The sequence below is a fragment of the Taudactylus pleione genome, unplaced genomic scaffold (genome assembly GCF_031769625.1).
Source record: "Taudactylus pleione unplaced genomic scaffold, aTauple2 ptg001495l, whole genome shotgun sequence".
NCBI classification, from domain to species: Eukaryota; Metazoa; Chordata; class Amphibia; order Anura; family Myobatrachidae; genus Taudactylus; species Taudactylus pleione.
Genome location: NW_028285893.1, coordinates 1,390,942 through 1,411,459, shown reverse-complemented (window position 1 = coordinate 1,411,459; position 20,518 = coordinate 1,390,942).

Here is a 20,518-nt window from a genome sequence, read left to right as displayed (position 1 = left end):
CGCGAACCAGTCAGTGCGGCCGAAAATCGTTTGTACGCTATATAGCGAGTGCCTGCTATTTTGAGTGACAGAATGAGGCGTATGTGGGTGGTAACAGGGGAAGGTGCTTGAAAACGGGGGAGTGGAATTCGAACGCAGGCGTGCTTAAAGGTCAAAACGGGCGTTTTAAGGGTGTGCATAATTAATCCAGCAGCGTCATTGACCACGTCACTTGGTTTTTTTAAACTCAGAACTGCTCGCAAAATAGCGGTTGAAAAAACCAACCACAAGAATAGCGAGCAGTTCATACGCTGTACGATGTACTCGATTAATCAAATAAATAGCGGACATGACGTATGGTGCGAGCGGCCAGGGGGCGTTTTTATCAAATGAACGAGCATATGTTTTGCTCGCTCATTCAGACTTAGAGGTGTGAACAGACTGCAATTTGCGAACGGATCATTTGAATAGCCACCCCTTGTTTTTGAACGAACGACCGCAAATAGCGAACGGCTCTGAATGAGGGCCTTAGTCTACTACTGCTACGTATAGGGTTAACAATTTCCTCTACGGATGCAGTGGATGTTAACACTTCCTGTACTATCACTGATGAAGATGGGGCCACCACTTGTGATTGCCGTGATGGAGCATCTAACATGGGAAATGGCAGACATAACAAAGGGTTCATTATCCACATCATAAACATTTTCTTTGTGATTATTCGAGAGGGTACAAGTTACTCATTACATTTTTATGGGTTTTACAACAAATGTACCTGCACCCCCATCCACATAGGGCGGTGGTGGTGCGCGTGAACCACAGGCAATACCTTCCACAACACTACCTTGCAGCATGTGCATGCTATTTCGTGGCGCGCACGCACTGCAGCTTAGCGCTGCAGGTGCGCTTTCCTGTAACGTGCTCGTGATGCTAGTTTGCATCACGTGCACACCTTTAAGCCGCGCATCCCCCTCATGCTGCCACAACTTTAAACACTCGTTATATTTTACCTTTTTCCTTTCGAGAGCGCACCCTACAGATGCTATCTTGGACACTGTTCAATACCTCCTTATCCATGCTGCCAATTCTAGGGAAAGGTCTAACACTCTTCATCATCATTTTAAACCATACATCACAGTACCTATTTGCATAAGCACCATACCTAGTATGCATAATATGCTGTGCCGGCCCAAGTGGCGCTTCCAACAGCAGCTCATCATCTAACATCTCTACCGTTTGCTTGGCCCCCATCTGGGAGAACCCTAAGTTTTTCAATAGAGATTTAAACTGGAAGAATAACCAGGCTGCTTCCACGCACCTAATCCCTTTTTGACTACCTTTCAACTGCTAGCATGTAGGCATTCCAATAACACTTACCCTTTTCAGTGATTTCGTCCACCCTCTACTCAGCTCACAATCACAATTTAGCCAAAACTGTGCGGTTCAATTACAATGCTCAAATAACCCTAACTGATCACTGAATACTGTAATCAGACTGAGAGCCGAAACCTACAACAAAGACAACAACTACATCTGCTTATGTGTGATGTGTATAGACTGCGGTATCTACTACCGAGCCACTATGCCGACACCAGGCGCCTAGCAGTTAAGGGTCCTACGATACCCTTAACTAGGGAACATGTTACCACTACCAACAAATATTCACTGTTACACACCCTTTTCCTGCACAGAAAAATACACGTTTTCCCAGACTATGGCAACACTGACCAAGATATTTACAACAATGCTATCAATATCACCGTGCACTGTCAACGGCTTTGTTTAACACACGTGGCAGCGATACAGGAAATACGTATATGCTATCGTGTGACTAGTCGCATACACAATAATGCGACTACTACACAAAACGTATTATTACCCTTACACTATTGTGTGACATCCCCTTTTTAACATACAAAAAAAATCTATCAATGAAGGAAAACAAACTTTTTCCTCTCTTGTCCCTGGATTCTAATCAGCGCTCCTTAAGCCACAATCATAATGGGTAGCGGACTCTCAGCAACAAAGTGGTAGCAGATTTTCGAAGGCACAATGCGTTCTCCTGCTATGGCGTCTCCTCTCTTTTGATGAGAGATCGCTGACCGAGTGTTACCCAGTGACCGGTAGCGTGATTTCACACTGCGAGCCCCCTACTATCGATTCCTATCTGCCTATACCTTCTAAAATTGTCGCTATTTAGCATGATGAGTCACAGAAGAAATAAATGCTTTCAGACTTTGAGTGTGTTTCCAAAGCACAAAAAGTTTTTATTCAATAAAAAAACAGATGGTTACACGCTGTGATCTAAATACAATTAGCGCAAATAAATCATACAGACTCAAGGTACAGTTGTTACATACGCACGCGCTCTGGACCCAGATACCGGCATCAGTATAGAAACCTCCGTCAACAGCACAGCAAGAAGACTAGCATCCAGGTTTAGAGAGCCCACATATATACTCTTACAGAGATAGGAAATACAATAGAAACAGTTTGGCATGATTCCATTGGTTCTTCTTCCTGGTTCTTCTGTTACAACACAGGGCCTGATTCAGAGCCGCTCGTAAGCGGCCGCTCGTTCGTTCCGAGCAATGTTCACATATCTACGCATGCATACGGGTTGGAATACACATGCACGAACCAATCAGTGCGGTCGAAATTCGTGTGCTCGCACAATAGTGAATGCCTGCTAATTTGAGTGACAGGATGAGGCATTTTTGGGTGGTAACAGGGGAAGGTGCTTGAAAACGGGGAGTGGAGATTCGAACACAGGCGTGATAAACGGTCAAAATGGGCATTTAATGGGAGTGCATAATTAACAAAGCAGCGTCATCGACAATGTCACTTGGTTGTCTTTTAGCCAGAACTGCTCGCATGATTGCGGTAGGAAAATGCTACCACAAGAATAGCGAGCAGTTCATACGCCTTTCGATGTACTCGATTAATCTAATAAATACCGGAGATGACGTATGATGCGAGTGGCCAGGGGGCGTATTTCTCAAAATAGCGGCCGCAGGTTTTGTTCGCTCGTTCAGACTTAGAGGCGTCAACAGACCGCAAAGAGCGAGCACTTCATTTAAATAGCCAGCCCCTTTTTCTGAGCGAGCGTCCGCAAATAGTGTCCGGCTCTGAATCAGGCCCACAGTCCATTGATTAGTTCATATGGTCACAATCCAGCCTCCAACAGCCCTTTGTGTCCTTTTTCCCGCTGCATGATAAATCTAAGCTGGTAACATTACAGAGTACATTTTAATGTTTAACTCTCTATAGTCCATAGTTTGCAGACACATGTTGCGATCTTCTAACCGATGATACCGGAAATCAGCAAAGACACAGTGGATCAGTTCAACACCAAACATGATCTGCTTAACATGTACTAAACCTTAGATATCAAATAACATTTATTTCACAACATTAATAATACTGAATAAACCTTGAATATTACACTTTAATACTAGGGAATCTTTTATGTAAGTGTGCAGTGTGTAAGTATTGGGGTTTTGGGAAAATACGCTAGTTAGAATTGTGCGACTACGTGTTTGTGGAGTACACCATGGTATGTGTTTTGCAGGGTTGATCATTTTATATGTTTTAGTGACTATCTGTATTTACATGGTGAGGACTTTTAACTTTTTTCTATTGCATGGGAATTGCACCACGCTAAATAGTAGCATCGCCGTATGTACTTATAATGGGTGAGGTTCACAAAAATGGCGCTGGGCGGCCAGTTGCAAAATGGCATCTCATTGCCATTCGCAAAATGGCGTCACGTAGATTTAATTTTAAACCGATCCTGTCTCAGCCAATTATCCGGCTTCAGCATAGTAAAAAATATTGTCACACTAAGTGCAAAATGCAGTGTATTCGTAAAAACTATTGTCACACTGTAAGTTCAAAGCGCAGTGTATTCGTAAAAAATATTATCACACAGTAAGTGCAAAATGCAGTGTATTCGTAAAATATTTTGCCACACTGTAAGTGGAAACGCAGTGTATTCGTAAAAAATATTGTCACACTGTAAGTGGTAGCGCAGTGTGTTATTCTTTTCTTATTCATAAAAAAATCTTGTGACACTGTAAGTTGAAACTTCACAATTTTACAATTTAATAACACAAAGTTAGCAATAAAAAAATTCAACTTTTCACTTCTTTCCTCAATCATGAATAAATGATTAGTCTACACGCCGACTACAAGGCCACAACAAAGTGATAAATAACGTGCATTATATACTGTATTAAACATAATGACATCACAAATGCCTCAGATGAGATTCACATAAACATATTTTCAAAAGGTGAAAATAGAGGGTACGGTTTAAAAAATGGAATAAAGCAGCTAAAACTGCGTTCTCTGATTATAGTGTCCCTACTCCTAGTCCCTACCCACAGCCCCTCTACCTGACTTTCAGTGAGTCAGAGCGGCAACTCCATGCAACCGTATTCCAGAGTGCAGCTGCTCCTCCTGTAGCCCAGGTCAGAAGATGTGTAGGGAGTGTGGTGATGATATTTACTAAAATGGAGCTCACATTCACTAAACTGTATAATGATTCCTCAATCTAGCAGGGAGCACAGCTGTAATTTATACACAGCACAGTATGGGATGACGATATAGGCTTGGGTGATGGTAGAATCTGGGGTGATGTATACATCATCCTCTTCACACAATATTAATTTGTCCCCACTGGAATCCACCATTACAGGTGCCTCTGTAATTCTTGCATGTAATTGATGGTAAAGGTCTTTCTCGTAGAATTTGTAGTTCATTTTGATGGACATCATCTTTTCCACATTTTGGGGAAGTAGTCTCAGGTTGATCATTGACAAGGTTCCCGGCTGTGCTGAAAACTCTTTCTGAGTACACACTGGAGGATGGGCAGCTCAAGTAAAACAAAGCCAGCTTGTGCAAGGGCCTCCAAATTACCTTTTTTTCTGCCAGTGGTCAAATTTTTTAAATAGTCCTCAACCATTCTTTGAATGGTGAAGATATCAGATGGAGTCACGGCAGAGGTGTCATTAATTGTAGGCAATTCTTCTGACCTGACCAGATGTCAAAACTTGGTTGTGTTGACACAACTGCATCACCAATGGGTGTTTTGAAAGTTTAGTTTTTTTCTTAGCAGATGCACTTGCTGGGGAAACTGAATTAGAAGCCATCGCTGCATCACGTGCCACTGGAGCTCTTCAGATCTGTGTCTGTGGGGATGAAGAAACAACATCTCCATCCCTTTTGGGATGAAAATCCACTCCCAGCAGCAGGCATGGTGTTCACGGATTCTCAAGAAAGACACAACATAAGACTTAAACCTTAAATCTGAAATCTTTCATTTGCTCTGTTCCACTTGTCCACATAGAGTATCTGTGCTGGTGGGCAGTGGGTACAATGGCAGTTTGGAGGCCACTAACTATGTTTTTTTAATATCCCTATACAGATTGGGAAATGCTTTTCAAGTGGAATCTTTGCAAAGGATTATTTAACAGTCCATTTTTTTGGAAAGCACTATTAGAAGTCTTCCTGGTCCCCTTCTGGATGTAAATCCACTCCCATCAGCAGGCATGGCACTCAAGGATTCTTCTGGGGCAAGCACTGATGTGAATGAGTAAAATATTTTTTGTAAATGCCTCCCCTCCCCTTCTCCCTCATAAATTTACTTTGGAATCAAAAAAATTAATTAAATTTACTACCAATCAAGACTTCCTGTCCCTGCTTTCAGCTACATACATAATCCAACTCCTTTAGGCCTCTTGAATAATGAAAACATTTGTTTCCTGATGTGCCATGTTGGATGTTGAACTGCCACATTTTTGTGCCACCAACTCCTCCCACAGAGCATAGTCAGCCAGCTAGCTTGGTGCAAATTCTGGGCCTAAACTGGATGAATAATACAATATTGTGAGCTGTGAGGTGGTCAAAATTGACTGGAAATGAGGGGAAATAAATGTTATTTAGGTTAATAATACTTTAGGATCAAAAACAGACCCAAATGATGTGATTTTAGCTATTTTTATGATTTTAAAAAAAAAATACAGATCCAAAACCAAAACCGAAAACAAAAGACGAAAGGGGAGGTTTTGGCAAAACCAATCCAGATCCAAACCAGAGGAGATACAGATCCAAAACCAAAACATGGAGGTAGGCGCACATCTCTAGTTATTAGGAGCTGAGGGGGAACCGCCCTCTTTGTGATTACGATGTAGAAATGGGTGAGGATCGCTGCACCCGGCTACTATGTGTCTTTAATTATGTGTCTTGTGTATTTTTTTGAAAGTGTAGAGTTCTAGATTGTGTAACTTTTCACTGAGGTTCATACAGAATATATAAAGGTGTATAGCCAATCTTACGTATGGGTGACAATATTTAACCTGTCCTGTTGAGAATGTGAATGTGGTATTAGGGTGTAGCAGTGTGACACTGTAGGTTTTTAGGCACAAATCCTATATGTTTAATATGATAACATAAAATTAATTTATTATGTGCATTCAAAGTAAGGATAAAAGTCACTAAAAATCATTAAATTTTAGCTACTATAATCCTTACTTCGATTGCACATAATACATTCATTTTATTTATCATAACTAACATTGTATATATTTAGCATATCGGATTTGCGCCTAAAAGCCTACATCACATTACATATCATTAGTCAGTTGTTTGGTGGCCGTGAAGGCAATGGAGACCATCTAAAGATGGCGAGAGCAATGCAGTGACAAAAGGCGGTAATCTTAAATTACCGCTGTTTGTTAAATATTGAAAGGATGACATAACCCCTATAGCGAGTGCTAAAGAGGTGGCAGTATGTCTCATTGATAAATGGGGCCCTTGGTTCTCTAAATTTCTTATAGCCTTTGTTAGCAGGGCTGGTGAAAGGTTTCTTGTGAACTCAGCACCACCCTCCAGAGGCCGGCGGGCTTACAGTAGGTAGCTGCCTAAAGAGCCTAATGGTAGCACCAACCCTATTGGTTAGATAATCTAGGGAAATTATTATCTCTTAATCTCTGGTGAGCCATAGCACTACTACAGTAGATCATTTTAACTCCAGATGCCCCGGGCAAATACAGCATTTATAGAGGTCGTTTCCATATGTGGTTCCAAAGAAAATCTAATGTTTTGAGGTTAATTTAATCATACCCCCCTTTGAAAATAACAGACATGAGCAGAAATGAGTGTGAGATAGATGATGTCTTCATTGTCTGTCTTACATCTCTCTAACTGCCACTCCTGCATCTTGCCCACTGCCAGCCATGACATACTGTGTACCTCCCATCTCTGTAATCATTGCTTTATCTTATAGCTGATAGACACTCAGTGTACAGTACATTGTGTTTCTGCTTCTACACATAACAAATGTAAAAAGGCAGGCATCACCTTTTCCCTAAAAAGGATGACAGTAACAATAGTGCAATACTTGCTTTATCAAACTCTGATGTAGTTTAAGGATGGCCATCGAGCATCAATAGTTAAGAACCATCAATGGTTAACTACCAATGGCTGATGGTTGATGGCAGAGATCCTGGCTCTCTGCCATCTATGGCAGACTAAGAACCGATAGTTTATACTCCTTCCCAAAGTCATAGGACTAAATGCCCCCATACGTGGTGAGATGGCACCGTGTGAGGTGACAGGGGATCCGTCGTCCAACATATTGGATGGTCCGCACACACGGTGCGATCGGGTGACCAAACACCCGATATGCCGGCTCCCCTGTCTCACCTGCACAGCAATGAATGGGATCGCACATCGCATCCCCTGATCCTATGGTTCTGCAGAGAGATCAGGGGGTGCGATGTACGACCCTGCGGGAGTGCGCTCAGCCGGATATCTGGGCCATACACGGTGCGATATAGCAGGCATTTCGCACCAATTAGCCGGATCACCCCGTGTATGGGGGCCTTTAGCCACCCTCCCCCCAGAACTTAGACAGGTGTCAGGACTGCGACTATTTCAGTACATAAAGACAGACTAATGTTGCCAAAGTTCCTTTGTGGGCGTTGGAGGAGCTATCCTGCTTGCTGGCATTCTTCACATGCAGGGAAAAGAGGGTTAAAGTGATCGTCTGTTTCCAAGGTGTTGTCAGGTTGTGGGATTCCTAGATTGCTCATTATCTCAAACCTGATTCCATTTGGGTCACATGTTCTGAACTGCCTATGGATTACAGACCTCTAGTATAAAGCCTGTCATTTACTGTGTCTCAGTGTCTGTGCAACGTTACTTCTAGGTCTTTCTTGGACTCCTGCCAGATCCCTGCTGTGCCTATGGGTTGCTGTGGACTTTGTTATATCTTTGCCTGTGTTCCAGTTGAACCTCTGATGTCAGTGACCAGTCGCACTACAGAGTCCAGCATTGCCATTGACTGAGTATTGCCTTTTGCTTCACTGCTGTGGTTTTACCCTTTGCTGCACTATTTACCAGCCGCACTACAGAGCCCAGCATTCCCATTGACAAAGTACTGCCTTTTGCTTCACTGCTGTTGTTTTACCCTTTGCTGCATTATTTACCAGCCGCACTACAGAGCCCAGCATTACCATTGTCTAAACATTGCCTTTTGTTTCTCTGCAGTGGTTCACCCTCTGCTGCACCATTTACCTTGCCTGTTGTTTTCTACTCCTGTGGACATTGAACTTATCTTCATCTCAGTTGTCAACTACACCGTTACAGTCACCTTCATTGCACCACGGGGCTCAACCTCGCTTCGGGTTCCAGCCACGCTGCAGGGCTCAACCCTGTCCTGGAACTACACCGCTCCACATGGCTCAACCCTGCTTCAGTCTTCATCATGTCACAGGGCTAAACCCTGCTTCAGTCTTCATCACATCACAGGGCTCAACCCTGCACCATCCTCACATCACAGGGCTCAACCCTGCCCCATCTTCCTTCACATCACAGGGCTCAAGCCTGCACCATCCTCACATCACAGGGCTCAACCCTGCCCCGTCTTTCTTCACATCACAGGGCTAAATCCTGCTCCATCATTCTCTGCATTTCAGGGCTCAACCCTGCTCCATCCTTTCTTCACGTCACAGGGCTCAACCCTGTATTGACTTTTACAGCATCACAGGGCTTGGCCTTATTGCCAGTACTACAGGGTTATTGGACTTGGGGTCCCCTTCCCCATCAGTTCTTCTGTGTTAAATACTATATTTTTGTTTCTATACCTACCATTGCATTTAGGAACTGCTGTGTTATTGAAACCTTAAGTGAGACATTCTTATTTTTTCTCTTGTGAATAAATCCTATTTACTTTTATCCTGTGCAACTGAGACTTTATGAAAAAATCATTCCTCAAACCACCCCAGTTTATTGTGCCTAATAGGCCTGCCTCCTTCCAGGAGTCTCAAGTGTCGGCAGCTGTGACAACTGGTATTGGAAATCAGGGTAAATACAGCTTAGGTTTTCCCCTATTTTCCAATAACCAGCACCAGGCTGAACCAGCCAGGGGGCTGATGCTATAAAAGCATAGGGGCCCCCTGCCATAATGGCAACCTCCGGCAAACTGACCAGCCAAGGGCTGGAGCCCCTAGTGAAGTGGGACCCCTCCAAAAATTGAGCCCCCCTCCCCTTTCAGCCCAAGGCTTTGGGTGCGGATGTAATAGGTAAATAAATAGTTAAAGTTGTGTTTTTAGGTAGCCTACAAGTCACACACATCAGAAGCGGTTTGAGGTTTCAGCCTGTGGAAATAAATCGCATCTGATGTGTAGTGTTTGATAATGTCTGGAAATGTGTAAAATTAATAATTTATAACTCATTAAATGACCTTTACGGCTTCTAAATATAAGTACATGATTCTATATGATGTTCTTCTACCTACTGGGTGTGTCCCTTATTATAACTGAGCCTACAGATATAATCTGAGTGACAGCTCAGCCTCGCCCTGTATAGAAATTGTGCAACACACACACTGGTATCTGAGTGTCAGAGACTGTCACTTTCATTTCCCTCTCCTGCTGCCAGCGATGGCGTCTGCTGATCTGAGACAGGAGCTGCTCTGTTCCATCTGCCTGAACATTTATACAGATCCTGTAACCCTGACATGTGGCCACAACTTCTGCCGTGTCTGTATTGGTCTTGTGCTGGATACACAGAAGATATGGTCAGAAGCTTATACCTGTCCTGACTGCAGAGCAGAGTATCTGGAGCATCCTACACTGACACGGAACACAACTCTGTGTAACAAAGTAGGGAGATTCCTGTCTACTCGGCCAAATCAGAAGGAGACTGGGATCTGCTGCACTTACTGTTTGGACTCTCCTGTACCTGCTGCTAAATCCTGTCTGTCTTGTGAGGCTCATCTGTGTGATAATCTCCTGAGAGTACACAGCAAGTCAGAAGAACACATATTATCTGATCCCGCCACTTCCCTAGGAAAAAGGAAATGCTCCATCCATAAGAATCTGGATTATTACTGCACTAAGGACTCTGCCTGTATCTGTGTGTCCTGCATTGTGGCCAGAGAGCATAGCGGACACCAGGTGGAGATGCCAGATAAGGCCTCTGAGAAGAAGGAGAAGCTGAGAAAGGTTCTGCAGAAACCAATCACAAAGAGAGAGCAGACTAAGAAAAGAGATCAGACACTGCAGGAGTGCAGGAGAGAAGATCAGGGAAAAGCAGCTGTTGTATCAAAGAGAGACACTGTCCTATTTAGTGACATCAGGAGACAGCTGGTAGACCTGGAGAAGAGAGTCCTGAGTGAGATCTCCAGGCAGGAACAGCGTGTTTCACAGCTGGAAATAAAGAAGGACAAGCTGTCCAGGAAGATCCATCACATTGAGGAGCTGTGTAACATGTCTGATCCAGTGACTGTCTTACAGGAACCAGACACAGGAGACTTGTGTGATACTGAGGACACAGAGAGACATGATAACCAGGTCCATGGTGCAGGAGATCTGAATGTGGGTATTATCTCAGAATTAAACAAATTATCAAATATAATAACATGTATAAATAAAACAGTTACCCTCAAGAAATCACAACAAAATAAGCCCTGTCCTAAATGAACCAAGACTGCCCCAATCTGCCCAAACTATGCCTCGAATCGCCCAGAAACACAAACTTTTGGACAAACCTCAGAACCTTTTAAATGCCACAAATTCTGACAGTTCTGTTAAAATTGGGTCAGTTGTGAGATATGACACAGGAATCTATGTGCAGGAAGCTACAGACATATCCCTGGATGTAACCACAGCTGGTTATTATATACAGATATCAGATGATATGAAAACTGCATCCTGGTCACATAAAAAGCAGAAACATCCAGAAACATCAGAGAGGTTTCAGGTTAATCAGGTAATAAGCACCAGGAGATTCTCCTCAGGGCAACATTACTGGGATGTGGATGTCAGTAAATCAGAGAGCTGGAGGGTGGGGATATATTATCCCAGTATAGACAGGAAATGACATCAGTCAATCATTGGAAGCAGTAACAAGTCCTGGGCTTTGGATAAGACAAAGTATCAGTACTCAGTGATACATGACAGTAAAGTAATACAGTTACCTGACATTATCCCCTATGATAGAGTGAGGATATACCTGGATTATGAGGCAGGACAGCTGTCCTTTTATTCTCAATGTGACCCCATCAGACACTTATACACAGTCACTGCCACCTTCACTGAGCCCCTTCATGCTGCATTATGTGTATGGGAAGGTTGTATAGAGATATCTGGGGGAGTCAGGAGCTTGAAGAAATTATAGGATATTCAATAATACCCTTTTTCTACTAGTTTGCAGGCCCGGCTGAGACCCATGTCAGGCAGACGGCCTGACCTGGCACTAATGCACATGATGAGCTGGCATTTGGAGATGATCTCATCTCCAAGTGCTGGCACTTCCTATGCAGAGAATGGGACCTGGTTTGCATCAACCCTGGTTACCTGTTCACACTGCTTCATGAGCTGGGTTGAACCTGCGTTCAACCCTGCTCATGACCAGCGTTGAAATGCCGGGTCACTCAACCAGGCTTCTTTCAACCCTGCACTTTCACACAGCAATATAATCCGGGTTGCTGCACGCTCACGTGCAAATTCCAGGGTTATTGCTGGCAGTGGAAAAGGGGTATTAGAGATTGGTGACATGGCAGGGAGGGGAATATGATTGGTGACATGGCAGGGAGGGGAATATGATTGGTGACATGGCAGGGAGGGGAAAATGATTGGTGGTATGGCAGGGAGGGGAATATGATTAGTGGTATGGCAGGGAGGGGAACAAGATTGGTGGTATGGCAGGGAGGGGAATATGATTGGTGGTATGGCAGGGAGGGGAATATGATTGGTGGTATGGCAGGGAGGGGAATATGATTGGTGACATGGCAGGGAGGGGAATATGATTGGTGGTATTGCAGGGAGGGGAATATGATTGGTGACATGGCAGGGAGGGGAATATGATTGGTGACATGGCAGGGAGGGGAATATGATTGGTGGTATGGCAGGGAGGGGAATATGATTGGTGACATGGCAGGGAGGGGGAATATGATTGGTGGTATTGCAGGGAGGGGAATATGATTGGTGACATGGCAGGGAGGGGAATATGATTGGTGACATGGCAGGGAGGGGAATATGATTGGTGGTATGGCAGGGAGGGGAATATGATTGGTGACATGGCAGGGAGGAGAATATGATTGGTGTGCGCAATAAAATGAAGTCAATGCACATTTACATACTAATACCACAGGCTGTATACTATGTATGTTCATAAAATGTATTCTCTATACTGGATTGTGGAGTAATAGGTGTAATATGTGTCAGTGAAGTACAGTAACTGGTCAGTGCATGTTTTACACCAGATAGCGGAAATTCTTTTTAATCATCCATCAGTGACATTGTTATATGTGAGCTTTGTGGTGATTTTCTATCAGGATGGTGTGTCAGCAAAATGTCCACATTTAGATTATGGACAAGGTGTGATAATAATCCCTTCATCATATCATGAATATTCTGTCAACAGTAAAAAACATGGACATTCAAAATAATCTTGACATTGTGAATGTTGACAGCTCATGTTAGGGTACAGTTAGGGTGCGGTTACAGTTAAGGTGCAATTAGGGTTAGGCTGTGGTTAGGGTTAGAGAGTGCGGTTAGGGTGCAGTTAGAGTTAGGGGGCAGTTAGGGTTAGGGTGTGGTTAGAGTTAGAGTGCGGTTAGGGCGCAGTTCCAGTTAGAGTGCGGTTAGGGCGTGGTTAAGGTTAGGCTGCGGTTAGGATTAGGTTTAGGGTTTAAATGCACAAATATCGCTATGACGACATTCACAGTGTTGGATTTATGTCAATGTCTATATTTCCAATGTTAATAACATCCATGTCGACATTCTGAATTTCACGTTACCACACGCACCAGGGGTGTTACACAGTGTCTTATTACTACACCCAGCAAGACAATGAGGGTTATACTGTAATCCCAAAGTTTAATGTTATTATATACTGTAATTCCATAGTCTAATGTTATTATATACTGTAATCCCATAGTCTGATGTCATTAAATACTGTAATACCATAGTCTAATGTTATTATGTACTGTGATCCCATAGTCTAATGTTATTATATACTGTAATCCCATAGTCTAATGTTATTATATAATGTAATCCCATCGTCTAATGTTATTATATACTGTAATCCCATAGTCTGATGTCATTATATACTGTAATCCCATAGTCTAATGTTATTATGTACTGTAATCCCATAGTCTAATGTTATTATATACTGTAGTCCCATAGTCTAATGTTATTATATACTGTAATCCCATAGTCTAATGTTATTATATACTGTAGTCCCATAGTCTAATGTTATTATATACTGTAATCCTATAGTCTAATGTTATTATATAATGTAATCCCATAGTCTAATGTTATTACATACTGTAATCCCGTAGTCTAATGTTTTTATGTGCAACAATAAATAAAGAATCAATGTATTAGTAAAAGTGTGTGTGATATGTGATACATGTTGTAACATGTAAATGGAGGGTATAGCTGGCACAGAACCCATACACATCACCCAGGTCAGTGTTAGTTGGGGTTTATCAGACTTAATTCTGTCCAACAGTGGAACCCGATCATGTAACTGTGATCCATAATCCTGGATGGCAGGAACTATGAGGATATTGGTACATCTATAGATAAATAATCCTCTAATGATGAACGATTATGTGATTAGAAGGAGAATTAAAACTCTCTGGGCCTGATTCAGAGCCGTTCGCTATTTGCGGTCGTTCGTTCAAAAACAAGGGGTGGCTATTCAAATGATCCGTTCGCAAATTGTAGTCTGTTCACGCCTCTAAGTCTGAACGAGCGAGCAAAACATACGCTCGTTTATTTGTTAAAAACGCCCCCTGGCCGCTCGCATCCTACGTCATGTCCGCTATTTATTAGATTAATCGAGTACATCGACCAGCGTATGAACTGCTCGCTATTCTTGTGGTTGGTGTTTGCTACCACAAATTTGCGAGCAGTTCTGGCTATAAAATAACCCAGTGACGTGGTCAATGACGCTGCTGAATTAATTATGCACACCCATAATACGCCCGTTTTGACCTTTAAGCACGCCTGCGTTCGGATCTCCACTCCCCATTTTCAAGCACCTTCCCCTGTTACCACCCACATACGCCTCATTCTGTCACTCAAAATAGCAGGCACTCGCTATATAGCGTACAAACGATTTTTGGCCGCACTGACTGGTTCGCGCATGCGTACTAAAAACCGTACGCATGCGCAGATGTGCAAACATCGCTCGGAACGAGCGTACTGCCGCTAACGAGCGGCTCTGAATGAGGGCCTCTGTTCACAAAGCAGCATCTTGTCCATTATGGAGTGGAGGGAACCATCCTAAATCAAGGCTTGTAAGGTAATGAAGTTATTACCTGAGTTATGAGTCCTCTGTAATACTTGTGGAGATCAAGCAATCTGTTTTCAGGAGAATCAAACTTATGACCGAGAGGTCTGTTCATCATCACTTCATTTATATAAAGCAGGAGACCAATGATCAGCTGACTGGTGATTTTTTTTAATTCTAACTGTTTTTTTCCTGTGATCAGCCTGTGTTCTGTTTAGACACACAAGACTGATCACAGGTGCCTGGACCCAGCTCTGCTATGCCTGTCAGAGCAGAGCGGGAGTCAGTGAAATGTGGGAAAGCCCCAATAATACGATCTCCAGGTGGCGTTATTATCACAAGGCTTCCACCATTATTTTTTTTACAATTCAATTTTAGTAAATCTGAGCAGGTCACATTTTTCATTACAAGTATGGTAAATGCAATCTGCTTACTAATCAAATGTGGTAATTAGGGCTTGGAGGAGAATTTTGCGAATTCTCCTACAATTGCCCTTTAGTGCATTTAGGGCCTGATTCAGACCCACTCGCGAGCGGCTGTACGCTCGCAAGTGGGTCGATGGTCTGCACTGAGCATGCGCACGACGGAGGGAGCTCCGTCGTGCGCATGCGCCAGACACGACGAGCGAAGGACTTTCCTTCGCTCGTTGTGTCCGATCAAAGGGGGCGTGCTGTCAATGTTGATTGACAGCACGCCCCCTTTGGTGGGCGTGCCGGGGGCGTGCCTCCCTGACGGGGGCGTTCCCACGGGAACGCCTCCCGTCAGAAGCCGGCCCACTGACATCACTAGTGATGTCAGTGGGAGTGATTTTGGCTCTGACAGAGCCAAAATCACTCCGGAGCTTGCGGTTGAAAACCTCAACCGCAGGCTCCGGCTCGCAATTTCGATGGTCGCGATGGTCACGACCATCGCGGCCATCAAAATGCACGCTCGTATAGCCTGTGGGTGGTGACCCACAGCTATACGAGCGTCCAGGAGGACGCTCCATGAAAAAGGAGCCCGGCCCTCATGCAGAGCGTGCGCTCTGCTCAGAGCGTACGGCTCTGAATGAGGGCCTTAGAGTCAAAGTCCTGAGATTTGATATAAAAATTATTATAAAAATGCAAAGAAGTTATTTATAACTAGGGGTGAGCGCGTTCGGATTTCTGAAATCCGAACCCCCCCGAGCCCCCCCGATCCGAGTCCGATCCGAGTCAGGCTCGACTTTTCCCGCCTGACTCGGATTCTGAAATCGAGGCAAAACGTCATCTTCCCGCCTTCCGAGTCTCGCGGGTTTTGGCTCCTATATAAGGTACCCGCGTCGGCGCCATTTTCTCACTCGGCTGTGGACAGTGAAGAGGGAGGGTGGGAGTTAGGGCTGGCTGGGCTGTGTAGTGTAGTGTAGTGTAGTGCTGCTGTTGTCCACTACTTCAAAGTCCATAGGGGCTGGCTGTGTTGTGCTGTGCTGCTGTTGTTAATAGGGGCTGTGTCCACTACTTCAAAGTCCATAGGGGCTGGCTGGACTGTGTTGTGCAGTCAGTTCTCCATAGGGGCTGTGTCCACTCCAAAGTCCTGTGCAGTGTCCCAGTCCTAAAGGGGTGCTGTAGTGTTGTCCAGGGGGTGCTCTGTCCATCAGGGGTGCTCCCCCCAAGTGCTAAAAAAATAATATATTTTCTGTGTTTGTGAATTGTGTGCGCAGTAGCCGCACGTGCATCAACAAAGTAGTGCCAAGCGTGCGCCTGTGTCATAAGTAAAGGGCCGGCTGGCTTGACCGTTAAGGGTGCTGTAACCCCCGAAAGTACACTCCAGTCCAAACCAAAAAAAAAATTATTTTCTGTGTTTGTGAATTGTGTGCGCAGTAGCCGCACGTGCATCAACAAAGTAGTGCCAAGCGTGCGCCTGTGTCATAAGTAAAAGGCCGGATGGCTTGACCGTTAAAGGGTGCTGTAACCCCCGAAAGTACACTCCAGTCCAAACCAAAAAAAAAATTATTTTCTGTGTTTGTGAATTGTGTGCGCAGTAGCCGCACGTGCATCAACAAAGTAGTGCCAAGCGTGCGCCTGTGTCATAAGTAAAGGGCCGGCTGGCTTGACCGTTAAAGGGTGCTGTAACCCCCAAAGTACACTCCAGTCCAAACCAAAAAAAAAATTATTTTCTGTGTTTGTGAATTGTGTGCGCAGTAGCCGCACGTGCATCAACAAAGTAGTGCCAAGCGTGCGCCTGTGTCATAAGTAAAGGGCCGGCTGGCTTGACCGTTAAGGGTACTGTAACCCCCGAAAGTACACTCCAGTCCAAACCAAAAAAAAAATTATTTTCTGTGTTTGTGAATTGTGTGCGCAGTAGCCGCACGTGCATCAACAAAGTAGTGCCAAGCGTGCACCTGTGTCATAAGTAAAGGGCCGGCTGGCTTGACCGTTAAAGGGTGCTGTAACCCCCAAAGTACACTTCAGTCCAAACCACAAAAAAAAATATTTTCTGTGTTTGTGAATTGTGTGCGCAGTAGCCGCACGTGCATCAACAAAGTAGTGCCAAGCGTGCGCCTGTGTCATAAGTAAAGGGCCGGCTGGCTTGACCGTTAAAGGGTGCTGTAACCCCCAAAGTACACTCCAGTCCAAACCAAAAAAAAAATTATTTTCTGTGTTTGTGAATTGTGTGCGCAGTAGCCGCACGTGCATCAACAAAGTAGTGCCAAGCGTGCGCCTGTGTCATAAGTAAAGGGCCGGCTGGCTTGACCGTTAAGGGTACTGTAACCCCCGAAAGTACACTCCAGTCCAAACCAAAAAAAAAAATATTTTCTGTGTTTGTGAATTGTGTGCGCAGTAGCCGCACGTGCATCAACAAAGTAGTGCCAAGCGTGCACCTGTGTCATAAGTAAAGGGCCGGCTGGCTTGACCGTTAAAGGGTGCTGTAACCCCCAAAGTACACTTCAGTCCAAACCACAAAAAAAATTATTTTCTGTGTTTGTGAATTGTGTGCGCAGTAGCCGCACGTGCATCAACAAAGTAGTGCCAAGCGTGCGCCTGTGTCATAAGTAAAGGGCCGGCTGGCTTGACCGTTAAAGGGTGCTGTAACCCCCAAAGTACACTCCAGTCCAAACCAAAAAAAAAATTATTTTCTGTGTTTGTGAATTGTGTGCGCAGTAGCCGCACGTGCATCAACAAAGTAGTGCCAAGTGTGCGCCTGTGTCATAAGTAAAGGGCCGGCTGGCTTGACCGCTAAAGGGTGCTGTAACCCCCGAAAGTACAGTCCAGTCCAAACCAAAAAAAAAAATATTTTCTGTGTTTGTGAATTGTGTGCGCAGTAGCCGCACGTGCATCAACAAAGTAGTGCCAAGCGTGCGCCTGTGTCATAAGTAAAGGGCCGGCTGGCTTGACCGTTAAAGGGTTCTGTAACCCCCAAAGTACACTCCAAACCAAAAAAATATATATTTTCTGTGTTTGTGACTTGTGTGCACTGTGGCTGCACGTGCATCAACAAAGGAGCAGCGCCAAGCGTGCGCCTGTGTCCCATAAGTAAAGAGCCGGCTGGCTCATTTCTTAAAGGGTGGTGTAACCCACAAAGTGCACTACTCTCCAGCAAAAATAAAAAAATATTTTCTGTGTTTGTGTGCGCTTTAGCCGCACGTATATATATCAATATAACATAAATGGAGGACCAAACTTTCTCCGATAAAAATAAAATAGGGAAAGATCAAGAACCACTTCCTCCTAGTGCTGTTGCTGCTGCTGGGAGTTGTTCATCATCCCAGAGAGGAAGTAGGAACATCACTACTTTTACTAAACAATTGACCCTCCAACAGTCCCTAGCGATGAGGATGAAGTACGACAGCAGTCATCCTGAAGCAAAACGTTTAACTGAGGCCTTGACTGCTATGTTGGTGTTAGACTTGCGTCCGGTATCCGACATTAGTGCAGTGGGATTTAGACAATTGATGGAGGTAGTGTGTCCTCGGTTCCAAATCCCATCTAGATTCCACCTGCATCCTCAAAGCAGCAGCGACAAGCGTGCGTCTGTCTGTTAAAGGGTGGTGACACCCTCAAAGTGTGCTACACAAACAATAAAAATATTCTTCTTTTTTCTGTCTTTGTGAATTGTGTGGGCTGTAGCCGCACCTGCATCCTTAAAGCAGCAGCGATAAGCGTGCGTCTGTCTGTTAAAGGGTGGTGACACCCTCAAAGTGTGCTACACAAACAATTAAAATATTGTTCTTTTTTTTTCGGTCTTTGTGAAATGTGTGGGCTGTAGCCGCACCTGCATCCTTAAAGCAGCAGCGACAAGCGTGCGTCTGTCTGTTAAAGGGTGGTGACACCCTCAAAGTGTGCTACACAAACAATAAAAATATTCTTCTTCTTTTTTCTGTCTTTGTGAATTGTGTGGGCTGTAGCCGCACTTGCATCCTCAAAGCAGCAGCGACAAGCGTGCGTCTGTCTGTTAAAGGGTGGTGTAACCCTCAAAGTGTGCTCCACAAACAATAAAAATATTCTTTTTTTTATTCTGTCTTTGTGAATTGTGTGGGCTGTAGCCGCACTTGAATCCTCAAAGCAGCAGCGACAAGCGTGCGTCTGTCTGTTAAAGGATTACATCGGTGACAGCATCCAAGTAGGCATGTCAGACAGTCCGTACCTGTACTGGCAGGAAAAAGAAGCAATTTGGAGGTCCCTGTACAAACTGGCTCTATTTTACCTGAGTTGCCCCCCCTCCAGTGTGTACTCCGAAAGAGTGTTTAGTGCAGCCGGGAACCTTGTCAGCGAAAGGCGTAGGAGGTTGCTTCCACAAAATGTGGAGAAGATGATGTTCATAAAATGAATTATCAACTCTTCCAGGGAGACCAGCCTCCAGAACGTACAGAGGGACCTGTGGTTCCAGCAGGGACGAATTAATACTCTGTGAGGATGAGGATGTACACACTGAAGAGGGTGAGGAATCGGTGGATGAGGAGGATGAGGATAACATCTTGCCTCCGTAGAGCCAGTTTGTGCAGGGACAGATTAATTGCCAGCTTGTTTTGTGGGGGCCCAAACGAACCAATCATTTCAGCCACAGTTGTGTGGCAGACCCTGGCGCTGAAATGATTGGTTTGTTAAAGTGTGCATGTCCTGTTTATACAACATAAGGGTGGGTGGGAGGGCCCAAGGACAATTCCATCTTGCACCTCTTTTTTTTCTTTGCATTATGTACAGCTTGGGGCCTAGTTTTTCAATGCCATCCTGTCTGCCACTGCAGTTTCACGCCTAGATGGGTCACGTGTTTGTGCCGCCCACTCGTGTCGCTTAGCATAGTCATCCAGCTACCTCGGTGCAACCTTTTGGACATAAAAACACTATTGTGAGGTGTGAGGTATTCAGAATAGACTGGAAATGAGTGGAAATTAAGGTTATTGAGGTTAATAATAGCATAGGAGCAGAAAAACCTACAAATTCTGTGATTTTAGCTGTTTTTATGCTTTTTTTCAAAAAAATACAGATCCAAAACACAAAACCCAGAACCCAAAACACGGAAGGGTGGTTTTGGCAAAACCAATCCAGATCCAAAACACGAAGAAAGATCCAGATCCAAAACCAAAACACAAAACACGAAAAGTGGCCGGTGCACACCCCTATTTATAACTTAGAAACATCTTCTTTGATTATTGTAATAATTTTTGTAGTTAGCATTTACCAGCTTTTTGGAGCTCCCTTGGACTGCAAGGAGACAAGAGATGAGGAAGTAACAGCTCAGCCTCACTTCTGTATAGTCAGACATTGCTTGC